This window comes from Myotis myotis, unplaced genomic scaffold (genome assembly GCF_014108235.1).
Source record: "Myotis myotis isolate mMyoMyo1 unplaced genomic scaffold, mMyoMyo1.p scaffold_m19_p_1, whole genome shotgun sequence".
Lineage (NCBI taxonomy): Eukaryota > Metazoa > Chordata > Mammalia > Chiroptera > Vespertilionidae > Myotis > Myotis myotis.
In genome coordinates, this window is record NW_023416313.1 from 168,831,775 (window position 1) to 168,851,712 (window position 19,938).

The window sequence follows — 19,938 nt, forward strand, 5'->3', positions numbered from 1 at the left end:
CCGTGTGTTCTAAAACAGTGTGGCCCATATCCTGATGGTGAAGCAATATTTGCACTCATTGAAGCAAAAGCAAAAGAACTATTTATGGAACGAATATTTTCCATAACATTTTTACTGTCAGAATCTTCGCTTATCATTAATTTTTTAAAATATGCTGGGTATTCTGGAAAATATATATCATTTGGACAAACTTTACCTTTGCTGCAACAATAAATTTTCCATCAGATGGTTTTTCACCAGAGAAATTTAGTGATAGGCAAAATTGACATGTAAAGGTCATTCCACCACAACTATGTCGGTAATTACATCCTCATTTACTTCATTTTTGCTGTGAAGGCAGTTCCTACCAGTATTGGTAGTACTTGTCGATAACAGTTTTTCAGACATATTCTGTCGACAACACCGCTTTTTTTCCGGCTGCAGAGGTATGTTGTGCCAGTAGTTGGTCTTCAGATCTGGTGACGCTGCTTTCTTTAGGCCGAAGAGGTACATTGTGCCAGTAGTTGGTCTTCAGACATATTCTGTTGATAACTCTGGCTTCTTTTGGCTACTGAGATACAATTGGGTCCAGCCAGACAGAGTGGGACCGCGGGAGATTGGCCTGCCTGGAAGGGACCACAGGAGGGCTTCAGGGCATGTCTGGCCCCGTCTCTCCTCGGCAGCCCCAGCTCATGCCCCCAGCCTCGCAATCCCACCTGGCACCTGCCTTGGCCTGGTGCCGCCCGCTCACCTGCTCCATCACTCTGCCGTGGTCCCGCTGTCGTCGTTGGGGCCCATCGGGCCTGCAGTGCCTCCACTGCTGCCTGCTGCCAGCGCTGTGTCGCTGACACCTGCCATGTTCCGCGCTGCCCCCCAGTGGTCAGCACACATCATAGCGAGCGATTGAACTCCCGGTCTCCTGGTCAAACTCTCGAGGGGACAATTTGCATAGTAGGCTTTTATACCGTGTATATATAGATTGTTTCTCGCTGCCACGTGATTATTTACAAGTACCTCATCTGTTGGTTATTGCTTCAGTTATTCATTCTGCATATGATAGTACCACTTTAGGAATGAGGTTCTCTACAGTTGTGACACTAGGTTCAGGTGGTGGGGCAGTGCCATTTTCTTTTCAGAGAGGAAGGAAGAGAAAAAAACAGAAACATCAAAGATCATAGAGAATCATTGATTGGCTGCCTCCTGAACCACTATCTGCTACTGAGGATTGAACCTCCAACCCAGGCATGTGCCCTGACTGGGAATCGAACCGTAACCTTCTGGTTCATAGGTTGATGCTCAAACACTGAGCCACACCAGCCAGACTGGCTCCATTTTCTTGAAGAATGGCTCCCCTCTGCCAATTGACTGAGGGAACTCATTCTCTCTTTAGGTATTCTCCTCCTGGTGAGAATTACATCCTAACTCCAGGGCATACCAAATTTCTTTGATTGGTTCTCTATCCCCCACCTTCCAAGTGAAACATCCAGACACATTATGCAAATTGTAGACAGGTGCTGGGGTCCAACCCCAGCAGGTCCAGGGGTTCCCAAAGGTGTAGACGGAGTCGGCGAAGAAGGAATGACACGAAGACAGCGTTCAGTTGATCAGCAGCCTAGCCAGGATCTCCAGCGAAGTTCTGGTTAGGATCTCCAGCCAGGTTCTGTGTCCATGTTCTCTTGCTAGGTTCTCCAGCCAGGTTCTCCAGGTTCTCCAGCCAGGTTCAGTCACCAGGTTCTAGTCAGGTTCTCTTGCCATGTTCTATCCAGGTTCTGTAGCCAGGTTCTGTCTCTAGGTTCTTCAGCCAGGTTTTCTCGCTAGGTTCTGTCTCTAGGTTCTGTGGCCAGTTTCTGTCCAGGATCTTTTGCCATGTTCTCTCGCTAGGTTCTGTCTCTAGGTTCTGTGGCCAGTTTCTGTCCAGGATCTTTTGCCATGTTCTCTCCAGCGAAGTTCTTCTGTCTCTAGGTTCTGTGTAGGTTCTGTGTCTAGGTTCTGTCTCCTGTTGTCTTGTTACATCTGTATTTATACCAGTTGATTCCAATCCTATCAATCTCTATTCCAAAGGTTAGGGCGTTTCTTATCTCCATTCCAGGGAGTAAAGATTGTGTAGCTTAAGCATGATTGTTCGTAGTTAAAGTGATTAATTACCCGCCTGGCACTTAGTTAAGAGGTTTTATTCCCTCCCTAACTTCAGGGAAAAATCCCTACCTGGGGAAACAACCTTTCTCAGAGAGGTGACCTTGGTTAAAACACATAGTGCCAAGAAGGTGAGCAAACATATTAAGAACAGTATGCCATATATGCCAGGTCCCTTGAAACAGCAAGGATGGACCGGCTCCCGGCAGACAGGTACCTCTTCAAACATAACTGCTTTTCTGTTTTAGTCTGAAAACAAAGCTTGGTGTGTCCCTAGATCCCTGAAATTGTTTAGCGTGAAACCAGTGGTATCCCTAAAAGTCACAAATGTGCTGCTTCTCTGAGATTGTGTATGAAATGCCTTCACTGTATAGGAGTGAGGCATGGTCCATTGAGGACCAGTCAGACTAGCTAGGGTACCAGACACCTGAATCAAGTATTCAGGCAAAATGGTATGGTGCACCCTGAGCATTGTTAACCTTCAGAGTAGAAAAGAGAATAATTAATGGGTTGGAGGAGCTAGGCAAGGCTTTGGAGAGAATGGATTTGAGCTAGTCTTTGAAGGGTGTATAGAGTTTGGATAGGATGGAGAGGTGAAATTTGGGGATAGAGTAGGGTGGATTGTTGAAGAGAAGAAGTGCACATCATTGTGGGAAGAAAATGAGGCCAAGGTGTGAAGCTGAAATTAGGATATTTGTTAGACCCTGAGGAAAGTCAGGCTGAATAGAGCAGAGGGTTCCTAGTAATTGTTATTGAAAGTAGGAAGGTGGAGTTTTATCAGGATCACATGAGACACAGTCAAAATACAAAAACACCTAACAAATAAGAAAATTTCTAAACAAAGGAATAAAATGTAAAAACACTGCTTCAGGAAGCAGTCAGGTGACCATGATCAAGGTCTTTAGAGCAGGAAAACAGGAGCTTAGAGTCGGGCAAGGAGTTTGTTTGTCCCTGGGAGAGAGAGCCTTGATAAGGCATTGTTTTAGTTTCCTCTCTTTATGAAGCTCCAGAAATTTTACTAGTTACTGGAACTGGTCCGGAGAAGGGGTGGGGTCTAGAGACAGGAGGCTTTGAAGGCCTGCTCAGAACATCAGAAAAATTAGTTATTTCTCTTGAGGTTTACTTAGGGAAAAGGAAGAAACACCCTAAAGCTGGCCCCAACCCCAGTTTCAGAGTTTCTTTTAGAGGTTGGGGGGAGTTTGATTATCTCTTTTTATTTCTTTCTTTCCACAACCAATAAAAAAATATAATAATAAACTTAGGTACAAGGATCCAATATTTTTTTAAATCATCACAATCCAAAGAGGGACAGTTTCAATTATATAGAGACTTTGATCCAAGCTGTGGAACTTGGGAGAATATGTAATTATATATCACTTTAAATGATTTTTGCTATTTGTTTCATAGATTGTTAGTCTTTTTTCTTAATGTTCTGAAATTCTTTTTTTTTAACCAAATAGTTCTTTATTAGCTCAAATCTACTTTAGTGTAACAGTTCATTCCCAAATTACTCTACCTCTAAACAACTAAAACTCAATGATCAATTAATCTCCGTTAGCCTAATGAACATACAAAATGTACCTCTAACATTGCACTGTAACTTCCCCCACCAAACAAAACAGGAAGAGTTGTTATGTTTAGCTGAGTTAGTCTGTCATGCAGCATTTTCATTAAATTCTTTTAATTTATCTTTATTGTTGAAAGTATTACAGATGTACCCCCCCAATTGACTCCCTGCACCCCAGCCTTCAGCACACTATTGTCTGTGTCCATGGGTTATGCATATAAGTTGTTAGGTTAATCTCTCCTCACCCACCTACCCACCCGCCTTTCCTCTAAGATTCATCAGTCTGCTCCATGCTTCTATGTCTCTGGATCTATTTTGTTCATCATTTTATTTTATTGAGATTATGTGATACTTATCTTTCTCTGACTGGCTTATTTCACTTAGTATAATACTCTCCAGGAATAGTTTGAGGAGGATAGGTGTTAGTTGTTCTTTGAAGGTTTGGTAAAACTCCCCCGTCTGGACCAGGGAGTTTTTTTTTATTACTGCTTCAGATTCATCAGCTGTTATTGGCCTATTCAGCTTTCCGGATTCTTCCTGGTTCAGTTTTGGAAGATAGTATTTTTCTAGGAATTTGTCCATTTCGTCCACATTGTCCAGCTTGTTGGCATATAGTTTAGTTCGTAGTGTCTTACAATTCTTGAGGTAGGTCTGTAGTGCTATAAACTTCCCTCTCAGGACTACTTTCACTGTGTTACAGAGACTTGGGGTTGTTGTGTGTTCATTTTCATTTGTTTCCAGGAAGTTTTTTATTTCTTCCTTGATCTCATTGATAACTCATTCATTGTTTTTTGTTTTGTTTTGTTTTGTTTTTTAAATATATTTTATTGATTTTTTACAGAGAGAAAGGGAGAGGGATAGAGAGTTAGAAACATCGATGAGAGAGAAACATCGACCAGCCGCCCCCTGCACACCTCCCACCGGGGATGTGTCCACAACCAAGGCACATGCCCCCGATCGGAACCGAACCCGGGACCCCTCAGTCCACAGGCCGACGCTCTATTCACTGAGCCAAACTGGTTTGGCACATTCATTGTTTAATAACATGCTACTGAGCCTCCATGTATTTTAATGTTTGGGGATGTTTTTACTTTAGTTGATTTCTAATTTCATTCCACTGTGATCTGAGAAGATGCTTGATATGAGTTCAGTCTTCTTGAACTTGTAAAGACTTGTTTTGTGCCCTAACATGTGGTCTATCTTTGAGAATGATCCATGAGCACTTGAGAAGAATGTATATTCTGCAACTTTGGAATGAAATGCTCTGTAAATGTCAATGAAATCCATCTGATCTAGTGTGTCATTTAGAGTCACTGTTTCCTTGTTGAATTTTGGTCTGGAAGATCTATCCAGTGAAGTCAGTGGGATGTTAAAGTCCCCTACTATGACTGTATTGCTATCGATCTCTCTTAAAATCCTCCAGAATTTTTTAAATATATTTAGGTGCTCCTATATTGGCTGCATATATGTTTACTAGGGTTATATCCTCTTCTTGGACTGATCCTTGTAGTATTACGTAATGACCTTTGTTGTCTCTTGTGATTGCCTTCATTTTGAAGTCTGTTTTGTCAGATATGAGTATTGCTATCCAGCTTTTTTTCCTTTTTCATTGCTTGGAAAATTTTTCCCCATCCCTTCACTCTCATCCTGTGTGAGTTTTTTGTTTTGAGATAGGTCTCTTGTAGACAGCATATATTTGGGTCATGTTTTCTTATCCATTTAGCTACACTCAGTATTTTATTTTTAATATATGTTTATTGATTTTAGAGAAGAAGGGAGAGGGAGAAATAGAACATCAATGAGAGAGAATCATTGATTGGCTGCCTCTTGCATGCCCCCCACTGGGGATCAAGCCCACAGCCCGGGCATGTGCCCTGACCAGGAATTGAACCATGATCTCCTGGTTCATAGGTCAGTGCTCATCCAGGCTACCCTGTCTTTTTGTTGTTGTTGTTCATCAGTTTATAATGGTCTTTATTATCCATAAATGAGTGAGATCATGTGGTATTTTTCCTGGTTTCCCAGGGGCCGTCTCAGCCTCACAGGGGTCGTCTCAGCCTCACAGGGGCCATCCCAGCTTCACAGGGGCCATCTCAACCTCACAGGGGCCATGTCAACCTCACAGGAGCAGTCTCAACCTCTCAGGGGCCGTCTCAACCTCACAGGGGCCGTCTCAACCTCTCAGGGGCCGTCGCAGCCTCACAGGGGCCAACGCAGCCTCGCAGGGGCCGGCACAGCCTCGCAGGGGGCGCCACATCCCACGTTGGGGATGAAGGTGCGAGTCATAAGCTCCTCTCGCTGTCTCTCCTGCTGCTCCCTTGCGTATCGCCGATGCTGGAAGTTTCTGAGAGCAGTCTACAGGTCCTGGACATCATACTTTAACTGGTCAACACGAAGTTTGGCATTCTGTCTTTTGTTGGGCGGCTCCTTGCTGGACAAAATCTCCAGGCGTTCTTGCTGGCTGAATATCTGGTATGCTTGCTTGGATTTCGTTTTCTACTAAGTGCACAGACTGCTTGTCTGCCGTCTCCCGGTGTCCCATGTGAGACTGGATCTGGTGGACCTGCTTGTGCGTTTGCTGGTACAGCGGTTCCATGTCGCCGGCCCAGCCGGGTCCGGCTCCGGCTTCCTCCGAACCTGATCCTGCTTCTTGAGTGTGTCCCTTATGTATGTGAGGAGTTGAAATCTACAGTTTGTTGGGTTCCAGGCTACCCTGTCTTTTGATTGGACCATTTAATCGATTTACATTTAAGATTATTATTGATAGGTACTTACTTATTGCCATTTTAATACTTTATGTCTTGTTTCTCTCTATATGTATTTCTTAGTAAGTCCTTTAACATTTCTTATAATGCTGGTTTGGTGGTGATAAACTCCTTTACCCTTTTTTTTTTTTGTCTGGGAAGCTCTTTATTTCATCATCTATTTTGAATGATAGCCTTATTAGATAGAGTAGTCTTGGATTCAGTCCCTTGCTTTTCATTACCTTGAATACTTCATGCCATTCCCTTCTCATCTGTAGAATTTCTGATGAGAAATCAGCTGACAGCCTTAAGGGAGCTCCTTTATAGGTAACAAATTGTTTTTCTCTTGCTGCCTTTAAGATTCTCTGTCTTTAATTTTTGGCATTTAATTATGATGTGTCTGGGCATAGGCCTGTTTGGGTTCTTCTTGCTTGGGACTCTCTTTCCCTCCTGTACTTGTATGACTTTTCTTCACTAGGTTAGGGAAGGTTTTTGCCATTATTTCTTCAAACAGGTTCTCTATCCCTTGCTCAGTTTCTTCACCTTCTGGTACTCATATGATGGGGATATTGATACATTTCATGTTGTCCCACAGCTCCCTTAAACTGTCCTCCTGTTTTTTAATTATTTTTTCTTTTTGGTTCTCTGATTGACTTTTTTTTACCCTGTCTTCTAATTCACTGATCTGATCCTTGGCTTCTTGTAATCTGCTGTTTATCCCTTCCAGTGTATTCTTTATTATTGCTATGTCATTCTTCATTTCTGGCTGCTCATTTTTCAGTTTCTGTATCTTTTCTCATGCTGTTGAGCATCCTTGTAATCATTAATTTGAACTCTGTATCTGATAAGTTGCTTATCTCCATTTCATTTATTTCTTCTGGAGAATTCTCTCATTCTTTCAATTGGGATTTATTTATTTATTTTTGTCTTCCCATTTTGGCTGCCTGTTTGGGTTTGTTTCTATGTATTAGATAGATCTGCTACGACTCCCATTTTTTTTTGGAGAGTCTCTAGTGCAGGACAATGTCACACAGTTTGTGACTGGCCCTCAGTACCCTGTTCGGAGCTATTAGCAATCCACAGCTTGTGGCTCCCTCTGGTGGGGTTGGGTGCATTTGGTCAGGACCAAGATGCGCACAAAGGTCTGCTTTTCCTAGCCCAGGGTCCAGAAGCCGATCAGGCAAAGCACCCAGAGATCTGCCTCTGCCTGCAGGCTGATTGTTATTCTCAGTCTCTTAATGAGTCTCAGGCTATGTACCACAGCAAGGTGTAAACTCCACAGGGTGGGGCAAGAGGTTTTCCAACAAGATGGGGCAATTGCCCCACCCTCAGGCAAAAGCTGCCTAGATAGTTAAGGTCTGCCTGAGTAAGGTATCCTCTGCAGTATGGGGAAAGTACTCAGCACAGGAATCCAGGTGACTGGTCTCTAAGCTCTATCCCCAGAGCCTCCTTCCCTGGATTCTCCTCACAGAGCTCTACTACCCTCTGCCAGAGTCCAAGGTGAGTGGTTCCACACGAAATTTTGTGCATTGATCCTTTAAGAGGGTGCCTGCATTTCCAGCTGTCTCCCTGGCAGACAGCAACCCCACTGCTTTTCACAGTCAATGTTATGTGGGCACCTTTCTCATTTCTGGTGCTCTGGGATGGGAATTCCAACTTGGGGTTTAGACCCCTGAGTTCTCAGTGGTAACCCCCCACAGCTGAGATATCCCTCTGGAATTTTAGAGAACTTTTATTAAAGCTGGGGAAAGTAAAACAAGGAAGGGCCTAGGGCAGTGGTCAGCAAACTCATTAGTCAACAGAGCCAAATATCAACAGTACTTCTTCAAAATAGACTCACCCAGGCCGAAACCGACTTCTGCGCATGGGCCACGAAGTTTCAATCGCACTGTACGCGCGCCTGCACGTGGTATTTTGTGGAAGAGCCCCACTCAAGGGGCCAAAGAGCCGCATGTGGCTCACGAGCCGCAGTTTGCCAACCACGGGCGTAGGGTAACAGGAGAGAGATTAGGTGGGGAAATGAGCCTAGGCTGAACTGCTTTGGCTCAATAAGAATTAAAAGGGGGCCTTGGGGACAGGTTCAGGGAGTTTGCCCGGTACAAACTGCCACTGCCCAAAGCTGCCCCAGTTGCAAGCCTTGTGAAATCCCTAGAGTTTAGGAGATGCAAGCCTGTGGGGGAAGAAAAGGAGGAAGGGAAAGTTGTGGGTGTGCTCCCGGGAGGGAGAGTGTGCTGGAACCTTTGTTTTGACGGTTTTAAAGGCTAGAGGATAGGGTCCTGCATGCCCGTGGATGTAAAAAGGAGGTGGAGAAATAGAAGAGACATCCCAGTGATGGATTCTTTTTAGTGAACCACTCAGGCTGGATTCTAATAATGGAGGGTGGCAGGAGAGGGTCCAAGGGATAATTAAATTTACTTCAACTATATGCCCAACTTTTCTGGTCACCATTTTTGTAATTGAGAGAGAAAGTGTTTCAAAAGGAAATAGAAAAAATTAAATTTAACATCAAATCTACAATTGATTATTACAGTCTCTGTGCCTTGTTTGTGCCATGTCTTTGATCTTGTGATCTCTTAAATTCCAGTTTGAGAAACATTTATAAAGTAGGGGACCTAGAACAAGAATTGTTTTATGCATTTCTGGCCGGGTAGCTCAGTTGGTTAGAGCGTCATCCCCCATAGGCCAAGTTTGCGGATTGGATTCCCAGTCAGGGCACATACAAGAATCAACTAATAAGTGCATAAATAGGTGGAGCAACAAATCTCTCTTTCTCTCTCTCTCTCTCTTTCTCTCTCTCTGTTGATCAAAAGCAATCAATAAAAACATTATTTTTTTAAACATATTTTATTGATTTTTTACAGAGAGGAAGGGAGAGGGATAAAGAGTTAGAAACATCGCTGCGAGAGAAACATCGATCAGCTGCCTCCTGCACACCTCCCTACTGCAGTGATGGCGAACCTATGACACGCGTGTCAGAGGTGACACGCGAACTCATTTTTTTGGTTGATTTTTCTTTGTTAAATGGCATTTAAATATATAAAATAAATATCAAAATATAAATCTTTGTTTTACTATGGTTGCAAATATAAAAAAATTTCTATATGTGACACGGCACCAGAGTTAAGTTGGGGTTTTTCAAAATGCTGACATGCCGAGCTCAAAAGGTTCGCCGTCACTGCCCTACTGGGTATGTGCCCACAACCAAGGTACATGCCCTTGACTGGAATCGAACCTGGGGCCCTTGAGTCCACAGGCCGACGCTCTATCCATTGAGCCAAACCAGTTAGGGCAACAAATTATTTTTTAAAAAGAATCTGTTCTATGCAATTTTCTCCAGTTCTTTTCTTCTCATTCCCGGTGTTCCTTTCCTCTCCCTCCAGTCCAGTGCCTCCCCTCCCCCCAAACAGTACATTAAATAAAAGAGGCACTTAATGAAGGTATGTGTACATTGATTTGAAGGTAGGGAAATTGTTAAGGTTGAAAAAGGATAGTTTTTCAGAATTAAGGAAAAAAATCTTGTCTGAAGCCCAAGAAATTCACAAGGGATGAAACTGAGGAAAGATGTTAGCATTTTACCTTTTGTTCACTGCATAACTTTAACTTGCTCTTAGCATGGTTTCTTTTAGACCTAGCCTAGTTTATTTTAGGGTTTTGTATGTAGTCCAATGCTTACTAACTTGGTGGATTAAGAAAATTCTTGCAAGAGGAAGAATGACTCATAGCAATACTCCCTTTGGGAGAGAAAGAAAGAAAACCCTCAGATTAGTCTCTCCATTATATACTTGGAATGCATTCATCATTTTGATTGATGGCTGAGCACTGATGAGCTTTTCTTGCAAGCCACCTCATGTCATATTTGGTTTTGTCCACCGTATGACTGGTAGAAGGCTCTTTTAGGTTAACCAGTAGAGATAAAGAGTTCTGTAACCTTATTACCCTGAGAGACTCATTCATATGATGTTATTTCTATTTTAGTATTTTTGTTTGTTTGTTTGTAACAACTTTTAGAAAAGCTTCAGCATTTTTCAATCCACCCAATCTTAAACAAATAACTCACCCACCAAAAAATAAAAGAATAATAAAAAAGAAGGAGAAGAAGACTATAAAACAATTGGTACTGAAAAACTGGGTAAGTTAAGGGTGTGGCTCTTGTGGCATTTGTCTTTGGTGTGCACAAACTGGGTTCCCCTCAGACCTTGCCTTGCAACTCCACCAAGAAGAATAAAGAGAGGAGTGGGCTAGGACTAGGAGCTGCTTGGAGCTAGCAAAGGAAATGGGGTACTCACATGAGGGCCACAAAGTCTCTTAGTAGAGTCTTGTTGAAAGAGTATTTTTGAAGAGGTCTGAGCCATGTGTTAACTGTTTTCTTGTAATAGTCACAGAACTGATCTGGCTGCTTTCTACTTAAAGGTTGCTCTCAGTAACGTGCTTCCAATGAAATCTCTCTTTGTTCTGTCCCTAACAAGTTTTTCTGGGCTGCCCTCAGACTTCATACTTTATTTTCTTACCTTTGGGGATATATGGATCTCATTTTTTAAAAATTCAAGCCTGGCTGATGTGGCTCAATGGTTCAGAATCGACCTATGAACCAGGAAGGAGGTCACGGTTCAATTCCCAGATCAGCTCCATCCCTGGTGAGGGGTGTGCAGAAGGCAGCTGATCAATGATTCTCTCTCATCATTGATGTTTCTATCTCTCTCTCCCTCTCCCTTCCTCTCTGAAATCAATAAAAATATATTTTTTAAAAATTTAAGATGATGTCAGTAGTAATGGCAAGAAAGATAGGACTGCTTAGCTAATCTCATACTTGGGTTGATGTTACCATGAAACTTTTACACAGACTAATCAACCACATTTTCTCAAATTTCTATGTGCAGAGCAACTACCTCACTCAGATGTATCCATATTTGGGTCAACCATAACATCTCAAGAACTCTACAAAAATCATTATTAATGTACTGCCCTTAAGGCTTCATTGTATAGAAGAGTCAGTGTACAAAACAGAAGGATAGATTTAGCATCCCAATTTATTTCCTTTTTAAAAAATGTCTTTATAAAAGTAAAGATTACTTTTATTACTATAAAAGTAATATACATTATCATATACAACTAAAGTAAAATGTTTTTCATTTTTTAGGAGTTAAATACTGTGTAATAGTGCTTAGGATGTGGTGACACAAAGTACATATCCTATCTAATAATAGACAAACATGGTAATTAACCATACCTCCGCTATGCTTCCCATTGGCTAATCAGCAGGATATGCAAATTAACTGCCAACAAAGATGGCAGCCGGCAGCCACGCAGCTGAAGTGAACATGAGGCTTGCTTGCTCCAGTGATGGAGGAAGCCAAGGTTCCCTGCCTGCCGCGGCCCAGCTCTGAGCTCTGGAAGCAACAATGTTTCAATTATAGAAGCTAAACAAACCCCAGATACCTGCTTTCAGCCAGCCACAGCCTCAGAGCTGGAGCGAGCAGGACAGCAATAATGTTTCAATTACAGAAGCCAAACAAACCCCAAATACCTGCTTTCAGCCAGCCACGGCCTCAGAGTTGGAGCCGGCTCTCAGCTCCAGTGACAGCTATAGAAGGTAAATAAATCCCAGAATAAAAAAAAGAAAAAGAAAAAAAAAAGAGGCTAGGAGCTTCAGTTGTCTGCCAGCCTGAAAACGGCCCTCAGCCCCTCATCCAGACTGGCCAGGCACCCCAGTGGGGACCCCCACCCTGAAGGGGGTGTGACCAGCTGCAAACAGCCATCAGCCCCTCATCCAGGCTGGCCAGGCACCCCAGTGGGGACCCCCACCCTGAAGGGGGTGTGACCAGCTGCAAACAGCCATCAGCCCGTCATCCAGGCTGGCCAGGCACCCAAGCAGGACCCCCACCCTGATCCAGGACACCCTTCAGGGCAAACCAGCCGGCTCCCACCCGTGCACCAGGCCTCTATCCTATATAGTAAAAGGGTAATATGCAAACTGACCCTAACAGCAGAAAGACTGGGAATAACTGGTCACTATGACACACACTGACCACCAGGGGGCAGACGCTCAATGCAGGAGCTGCCCTCTGGTGGTCAGTGCGCTCTCACAGGAGAGCTCTGCTCAGCCACAAGCCAGGCTGACGGCTGCCAGTACAGCGGTGGTGGTGGTGGGAGCTTCTCCTGCCTCCTCAGCAGCGCTAAGGACGTCTGACTACAGCTTAGGTCTGCTCCCCGCTGGCGAATGGACATCCCCTGAGGGCTGCTGGGCTGCCATAGGGATGTCTGATTGCCATCTTAGGCCCAATCCCCCGGGGAGCAGGCCTAAGCCAGCAAGTGGTCACCCCTGAGGGGTCCCAGACTGCGAGAGGGCACAGGCTGGGCTGAGGGATCCCCTATCCCTGAGTGCACAAATTTTTGTGCACCGGACCTCTAGTTTTGTTATAATTAGTGTTATCTAGAATCATAACCTTATAAAAAGGAAATGACCTTAGGGGACTTAAAAACTCCCTTGCACTTGAGGAATCTGCTACATACTATCACAGATATTCATACTCCTCCTCTGCTTTTAACAGTGCCAGGAATAAACAGCCTTCTCCTTCAAAGAATGTTCCTTAAGCCAGCAGAGATGAAACTCAAGCCTAACATTAAAGAAGAGAGCCTTTAGATGCTTTAAATGTTAAAATCTCTAGACAGAGATCGCTTATTTTAAAATTGTTTTCAGATTAATTCTGAAGCCAGGTCCAAACAAAAAAGAAAAAGGAATGTTGATTTGAAATTTTTAACCAAAGCAAATTGAAACACATACTTACGAAGTTAATTGGATGTTAAACCATAGCTAGTTCAAAAGATTACATGGATATATTTACCTAGAGGGAATATGTTTATCTCAACTACTATTATCTAATATATATCAACATTGAGATACTTTTATTTAAAAATAAACTTATATAATCACTAAAAGTTTTCTTTGCCATGAAAGGATAATGAGACTACCAGCTAATAGTCAATATCTGAAACAAAGTGACAAGCTGAAATAATACTTTGATAAGGGAGAGCTATGCTGGTTAGACACAGTCTCTCAGCAAAGGTGACCAATTTATTATACAAGGCTTTGGGGAAGCCTGGAATGCACGGACTGGCAAACTTTTCAAGGCCATAGTGACACCAGTTGTAGACGCATGATTATTTGGGGAGTCTGTTGATTGGTTGGCTGGCACTTAGAGTAGTGCTTACTGGAGGGAGTCTGCTCCTAATTGGCTGACCTTTGGAAGTGAGAAGCTGAAAGTGATTGATTGGCTTGCAAAGGCAAATTGTTTATTTATTTAGTTAGTTCTTTTTTTATGACTTCTTTTTAAAATGGCTACCAAAAAAAATAATTCTTTTCTATGTTGTGGGAACTTTCATTCTCAACATTAAATACATATAATTAGTTGCACAATGCAAGCATATACAGCAGGTCCTTGAATAACATTTTGTTCAATATCGTTTCCCTTATAACATTGAGAAGGTGCTTGCTGTAGTAATTTAACTCTTTATATCAATTATCTTATTGCTAACATTGATTTCATTGTGTATAATTTTGCTTAAAGTCAAAGAACTTATCGGTGATGTTAGGTGAGGACTTACTGTATTGAAATTTTTTTTGATGTATAATTCAGAGTATAAGGAGAAAATCTTAAGTGGACAGGTTAATGAAAATTTTACATATATATACTTGAGTTTAACCATCACCCAGTTTAAGATATAGCACATTTTCATCACCCTAGAATATTCTCTGAATATTCTCTTATCAATACCTCCTAATAGCTATTTCCATTCCAGTGGGTTAGTTTTGCCTGTTCTTGAATTTTATATACATGAAAGCATATAGTATGCATTCTTGTTTTGTCTAGCTTTTTATATAATACTAGAGGCCCTATGCATGAAATTCGTGCAAGAGTAGGCCTTTGCAGCCGCAGTGACTGCCTGGATCCCTCCCTTGCAGCTGCGGGTTGGCTGCCTGGATCCCTTCTGCGGCGGAGGCAGCCTCCTCCTCCATGCCGCAGCAGTGGCTGCCTCCATCCTGTGGCTATAGCCCCAGTTTCATCCTGAAGGACGTCCGGTTTAATTAGCATATTACGCTTTTATTATTATAGATTCCTTTCAACATAATGCATGTGAGATTCATTTACGTTTTTGCTCATATCACTAGTTGCTCTTTATTACTCTGTAGTATTCCATTTTGACTATTCTTTAATTCATTTGTGTGTTTTCCTGGTAATGGACATTTGGGTCATTTTCAGTTTGGGATATTATGAATAAAGTTTCAATGAACATTTTTTACATCTTATTTTATTAACATAAACAAGCATTTCTCTTGTGTATATAACTAGGAGTAAAATTGCTAGGAGAAAATTGGTACAAGTTGTTTAGTTTTAGTACATATTGCCAAATAGTTTTCCAAAGTGTTTGAATCAATTTGCACTCCACTAATAATTTATGAGAGTTTCAGTTGCTCCATAACCTTGTCAACACTTCAGCTAGGCCTTGAAGAATGTGTAGGGGTGTGATTGAGGACAGAGGTAGATGAAAAAGAATGCCTTCATTCTAAGAGGGAACAAAAAGAAGCAAATGCATAGAAACCTAAAAATTTTTGGCATGTTTGGAGTATAGGCTGTGTGACAGGGAGCAGCTGGAAATAATATTGGAAAACTACCTAGGACCAGGTTGTGAACTTTGTATTTTATGCTGAGGAATTTGGATTTTATCTTGTAGGTCAGAGGTTCACAAACTTTCTGTAAAGGGCCAAATAGTGAATATTTAAGGTTCTGCAGACCATCTGGTCTCTGTTGCATTTGTTTAACTTTGCCATTGTAGCAAAAAGAACAACCATGAAAATACATAAATGAATGAATGTGACTGTGTTCCAATAAAACATTATTTTTAAAAACAGGTTGCAAGCAAAATTTGGCCCACTGACGCTATAGTTTGCCTACCCCTGTTGTAGATACTATGAGTCTACATAAGGTTTTTGAACCAGAGAACAACATGATCACACGTGTTCATTAAAGAGAGAACAGAGAAGAGTCTGAAGACTCTGAGCCTGCCCTGTTGAAGTAGTGATGAAACTGAGGTAACAACTCATATATTGAGAGAATATGTCTGAATCATGTCATTCCAGTTGTTTTTTAATACAGTCAATGTCAAGACCTTGCTCCCTCTAAAATATATGAAAGTGGAAGAAAATAAGTGGAGATCCAAAAGATCTAGGATATCTAATTTTCAAAAATTATTTAAACAAAAGCTAAAATTTTAAATGTCTCAGTGAAGTGAGATTGCTGAGACTACACCTGAAAATGCAAAGCACTGCTGGTTCCCGTCATACTTATCCTGTTTCTCCAAGACCAGCATGAAGTGGAAGCCGAAGTAGGACTGCATCATCACCCAGTCCACAGCCCTGGGGAGACTGATGTCTGTGGCAAGGAAAAAGATATCCTCTCCCTGCAGGGTGGTAATGGACTTGTGCTAATGCATCAGATGGGGCATCACGGCTTCCAGAGAGCCTTGCCACTTACAGGAAGCACTGGGGCAAGGGCAGGAGTAAGGCCGAAACTCACAGAGCTCTTCGTGTTCTGCTTTTTCTGTGTGTGGCAGAGTTATTTCACACCCGGACGAGGCATATTTACAAGGGGAAAGTACTGAATTGGCCACTTTCTCCATCGCTAAGTTGCAAATGGATCCCAAGGGGCCCCGGCAGGTTGGACATGTGAGCTTTGGGTGACAGTTGCTACAGACAAGGTGGCCGCTCTGACACTGAAGAATGGGTGGCAACACATAGTCAAAGCAGACAGGACACTCAGAAAGACTGGCCAAGTCGTTGGACGCGGTGGTTGCCCGTCAGGGCGGGCACCCTCTGCACTTGGAGGTCCCAGTAGGTAACGCTGTCACAGTCTGGCGGCTCATTTTTCTCACTGCAGTGGCCGCCATGGAGCCATGGCCCCATGCCAGTTATGTGTTACTTTTCTATGAATTGTAGCTTGGGGATTTTAAAAAGTTCCTGTAGACAGATGATAGATTTATGTACTTTTCTGGCACACTGGATTCACCTCTTCATCATTCAGAATGTGTTCTCCTTCCAGTAAGACAGATATCAAAGCACAAGCAAGCCAGGACAGGTCCACCCTAAGACAGAGGGAGAGAAAGCGAAGCAGAGCACTGTTCCCAGAGCTTCCCTTCCTGAGGTGTTCCTGAGCTTCTCTACTAACACTTGGAACATTTTTAGTACAGAGACATTCCTCAGTAGAGGAGGAGAGCTGAAAGGGAAGGTATGATCAAGTTGGAGAATCTGAGAATGTGAACACCTGATTAAAGAATGATACTGATAAGTTTTGAGTGACTTAAGTTTTAAGCATTAGTTGCTTTGTATTGAAGCTACTGAGAAACTTTAGTATATTACTTGGACTTTCTTGGCAAATTTCATTATATGAATCTGAAGGAAATAGCTTTCTATTGCTTTGTAAAGGAAAAAACAAGCCAAAGAAGCCAATTCCTTAAAAAATTAAATAAAAACATTTTCTCCTAGAAAATACCATAAAAACGAAGAGTTGAAAGAAAATGGAAAAGATTTTTTACATGTAACTGAAAAAGATTAATATCCAGAATATATTAAGAACATCTATTTTTTAAAATTTTTTTGTTTTTCTTGGAGAACATCTATTTTTTTTTAATAACACAATTTAAAAAATGGGCAACAGATTCTTCACAGAATGAGGAACACCATTGGCCAATGAATTAATAAACGTATGAAAAGATGCTCAACTTTTTATCATAATTCAACAAAATGCAAGTTAAAACTACAGTAAAATATAATATCACATTCACCAGAATAGTAAAAACAAAAAACACAAAAAAGTCTGTTAATACCAACAATTAGCAAGGATGAGCAACATGAATTGTCATGTACTGAATCTTCTAGAACTGTAAGGTGGTATAATCACTTTGAAAAGAGTTTGAGCCCAGCTGGTACAGCTCAGTGGTTGAGCATTTACCTGTGAACCAGGAAATCACAGCTCAATTCCCAGTCAAGGGCACATGCCTGGGTTGTGGGCTCAATCCCCAGTAGGGGGCAGGCAGCTGATCAATGATTTTCTCTCATCGTTGATGCTTCTATCTCTCTCTTGCTCCCCTTCTCTCTGAAATCAATAAAAATATTTTTTTAAAAAAAGAAAATAGTTAGACATTACCCAGTAAAGTTGAGTCTGAGCATACCCTTTTCCAGTAATGTCATTCCTAGATTGAACAGCTTTGAGATACTCTTGCACATGTATACCAGGAAGTAGATAGCAAGATGGGTTATAGCAGAAAAATAGAGGGGACAACTGCAAAAAACTCAGATATTCATTTATACAACTGAATACTCTATAGAAATGAAAATGAAAGAAGTACAGCTTTAAGCATCAACTCAAAACAATCTTAAATGAAAAATGCAAGTCACACAAGGATGCATACTGTATGAGCCCATATATGTAAAATGCAAAATAAAAGGGCAAAACTGAAACTCTTAAGTATATGTACATTTAAGGTAAAATGTAGAGGAAAGTCAGAGAATAAGTAATTCAAAATTCAGTGCAATGGCTACTACTTTTGAGGAGGGAGATGCCCTGGCATGGGGAACATGAGGGTACTAGTAATGGTCTCTCTCTGAAGATAGGCATTCATTTTATTATTTTTAAACAATCTATTTATATAAAACCCTAATATGCAAATAGACCGAACGGTAACTGAACAATTGTTCGCTATGACGTACGCTGACCACCAAGGGGCACGCACAGAATGTGGCGTGCATTGGCCATGGCAGGATGGTGGAACAGGTGAGCAGGGGTGCCAGGCCAAGGCGGGGCACCGTCGCTGTCATTGGGGTGATCCTCTGGTGGTTACTGAAAATTCTTTGCTCCCACGTGCCGCTCACACCTGCTGCCGGTGCCAGGCACCAGCCCTGATCGCCCCTCAAGTCTTCTCCAGCTCCCCCTGCTCCTGAGGGGTGATCAAGACCAGCAGCTGCCTCTGGCATCTGCTGCCAGCACCCGGCGCCAGTCCCGATCACTCAGCGCCAGTCGCGAACACTCAGTGCTGTCAACAGGTTCGAGCGGCGGCTGCCAGCCCCAATTGCCCCTGAGGGCTTCTCCACCTCCCCCTGCTCCTGAGGGGCAAGTGGGGCAGCAGTCCCTGCTTGCACCTGCTGCAGGTGCTGGTCCCAATTGCTCCGCGCCAGCAACGGGTGCGAGTGGGGCCGGCACCGTCAGTGCATGGGAGTGGCAGCAGCGGGAGCGGGGCTGCTGGCAGACAGGGGACCAGGGGCACCAGTGCGAGGGACCAAGTGGGGGCACAGAGGATGGGTCATGACCTGCCCCTGGGCCCACCATAGCCTCACTGCCCATAGTTCCTTTCAAGGTGCACGGATTCGTGCACTGGGCCCCTAGTTTTATATATAATAAAAGAGAAACATGTAAATTGACCATCCCTTCGCTACACTCACCAGCCAATCAGGAGTGAATATGCAAATTAACCTGACAAAAATGACGGGTTAATTTGCATACACAGGCGCCGGGCAGAGAGCAGAGCGGGAGAGCCGGAGGCTTGGGGGGACATGGCAGAGTGGGAGGCCATGGGACAGAGACAGAGCAGGAATGGAAAACCTAGAGTGCGGGGAGCACCAGGAATGCTGGGAATCATAATTCTGGTGGCAGACGGATCTCCTAGACACTAGAGCAAAGTGAGCCTGGAGCAAGTTACTGTTGCGGTGGGGGATGGAGGGAAAGCAAAGGTGAGAGACATAAGTAAAATCAGAGTGTCTAGGAAGAATTAAAGGGAAGATATCCTAAAAATTCCAGGAAATCTCCACCAATGAAGCAAAGAAAAAAAAAGCCTCTATTATTCTGTGAGCAACAAACCAAACTGGGTTAGGGGGTCTCAGACAATTCGCTCATATGATTGCAAAGACAGACAGAAACTCCTGGAATGGAGAGGGCTCCCCTGAGGGCTCCCAGATTGGAGAGGGTGCAGGTCAGGCTGAGGGACCCACCCCCAGTGCACGAATCTTCATGCACCAGGCTCCTAGTAGTATATAAAGATGCTTTGTATGACAGTTTATACTTGGAATAAAAAGCAATCTATTGGAGTAAACTATTTTACTCATTCTAAGGAATTTCATGTTTCCGACCTATAAAACCTGGGTGATATATATTGCCTTTATTCTGAATATTTCATTTCTATCATTTTGTCTATTACAGTACCCTCTTAGTTGGATGACCATTGAATTTATGGCCAAGGCTGGGATACTTTTGAGAGTAAAGAAAAGAGATGCTCAAAATAATCAGTATTTTTTGAAATATTTATTGACTAAGAAATTAGCTCTATTATTTATAGTTATGTGCTGCTTAACAATGGGGATAAGTTCTGAGAAATGCATCATTGGGCAATTTCATCATTGTGTGAACATCATCGAGTGCACTTACACAAACCTAGATGCTACAGCCTACTCCACACCTAGGCCATATGACT

At 42.6% G+C, this 19,938-nt stretch overlaps 1 protein-coding gene and 1 pseudogene across 1 annotated transcript in view; one reads left to right on the forward strand and one right to left on the reverse strand.

Moving 5' to 3' along the window:
* The window catches only part of TMOD3 (tropomodulin 3), a 78,059-nt gene that overhangs the window by 14,052 nt on the left and 44,069 nt on the right, over positions 1-19,938 (forward strand). The window lies entirely within an intron of this gene.
* LOC118676437 lies at positions 15,700-16,341 on the reverse strand (annotated as a pseudogene).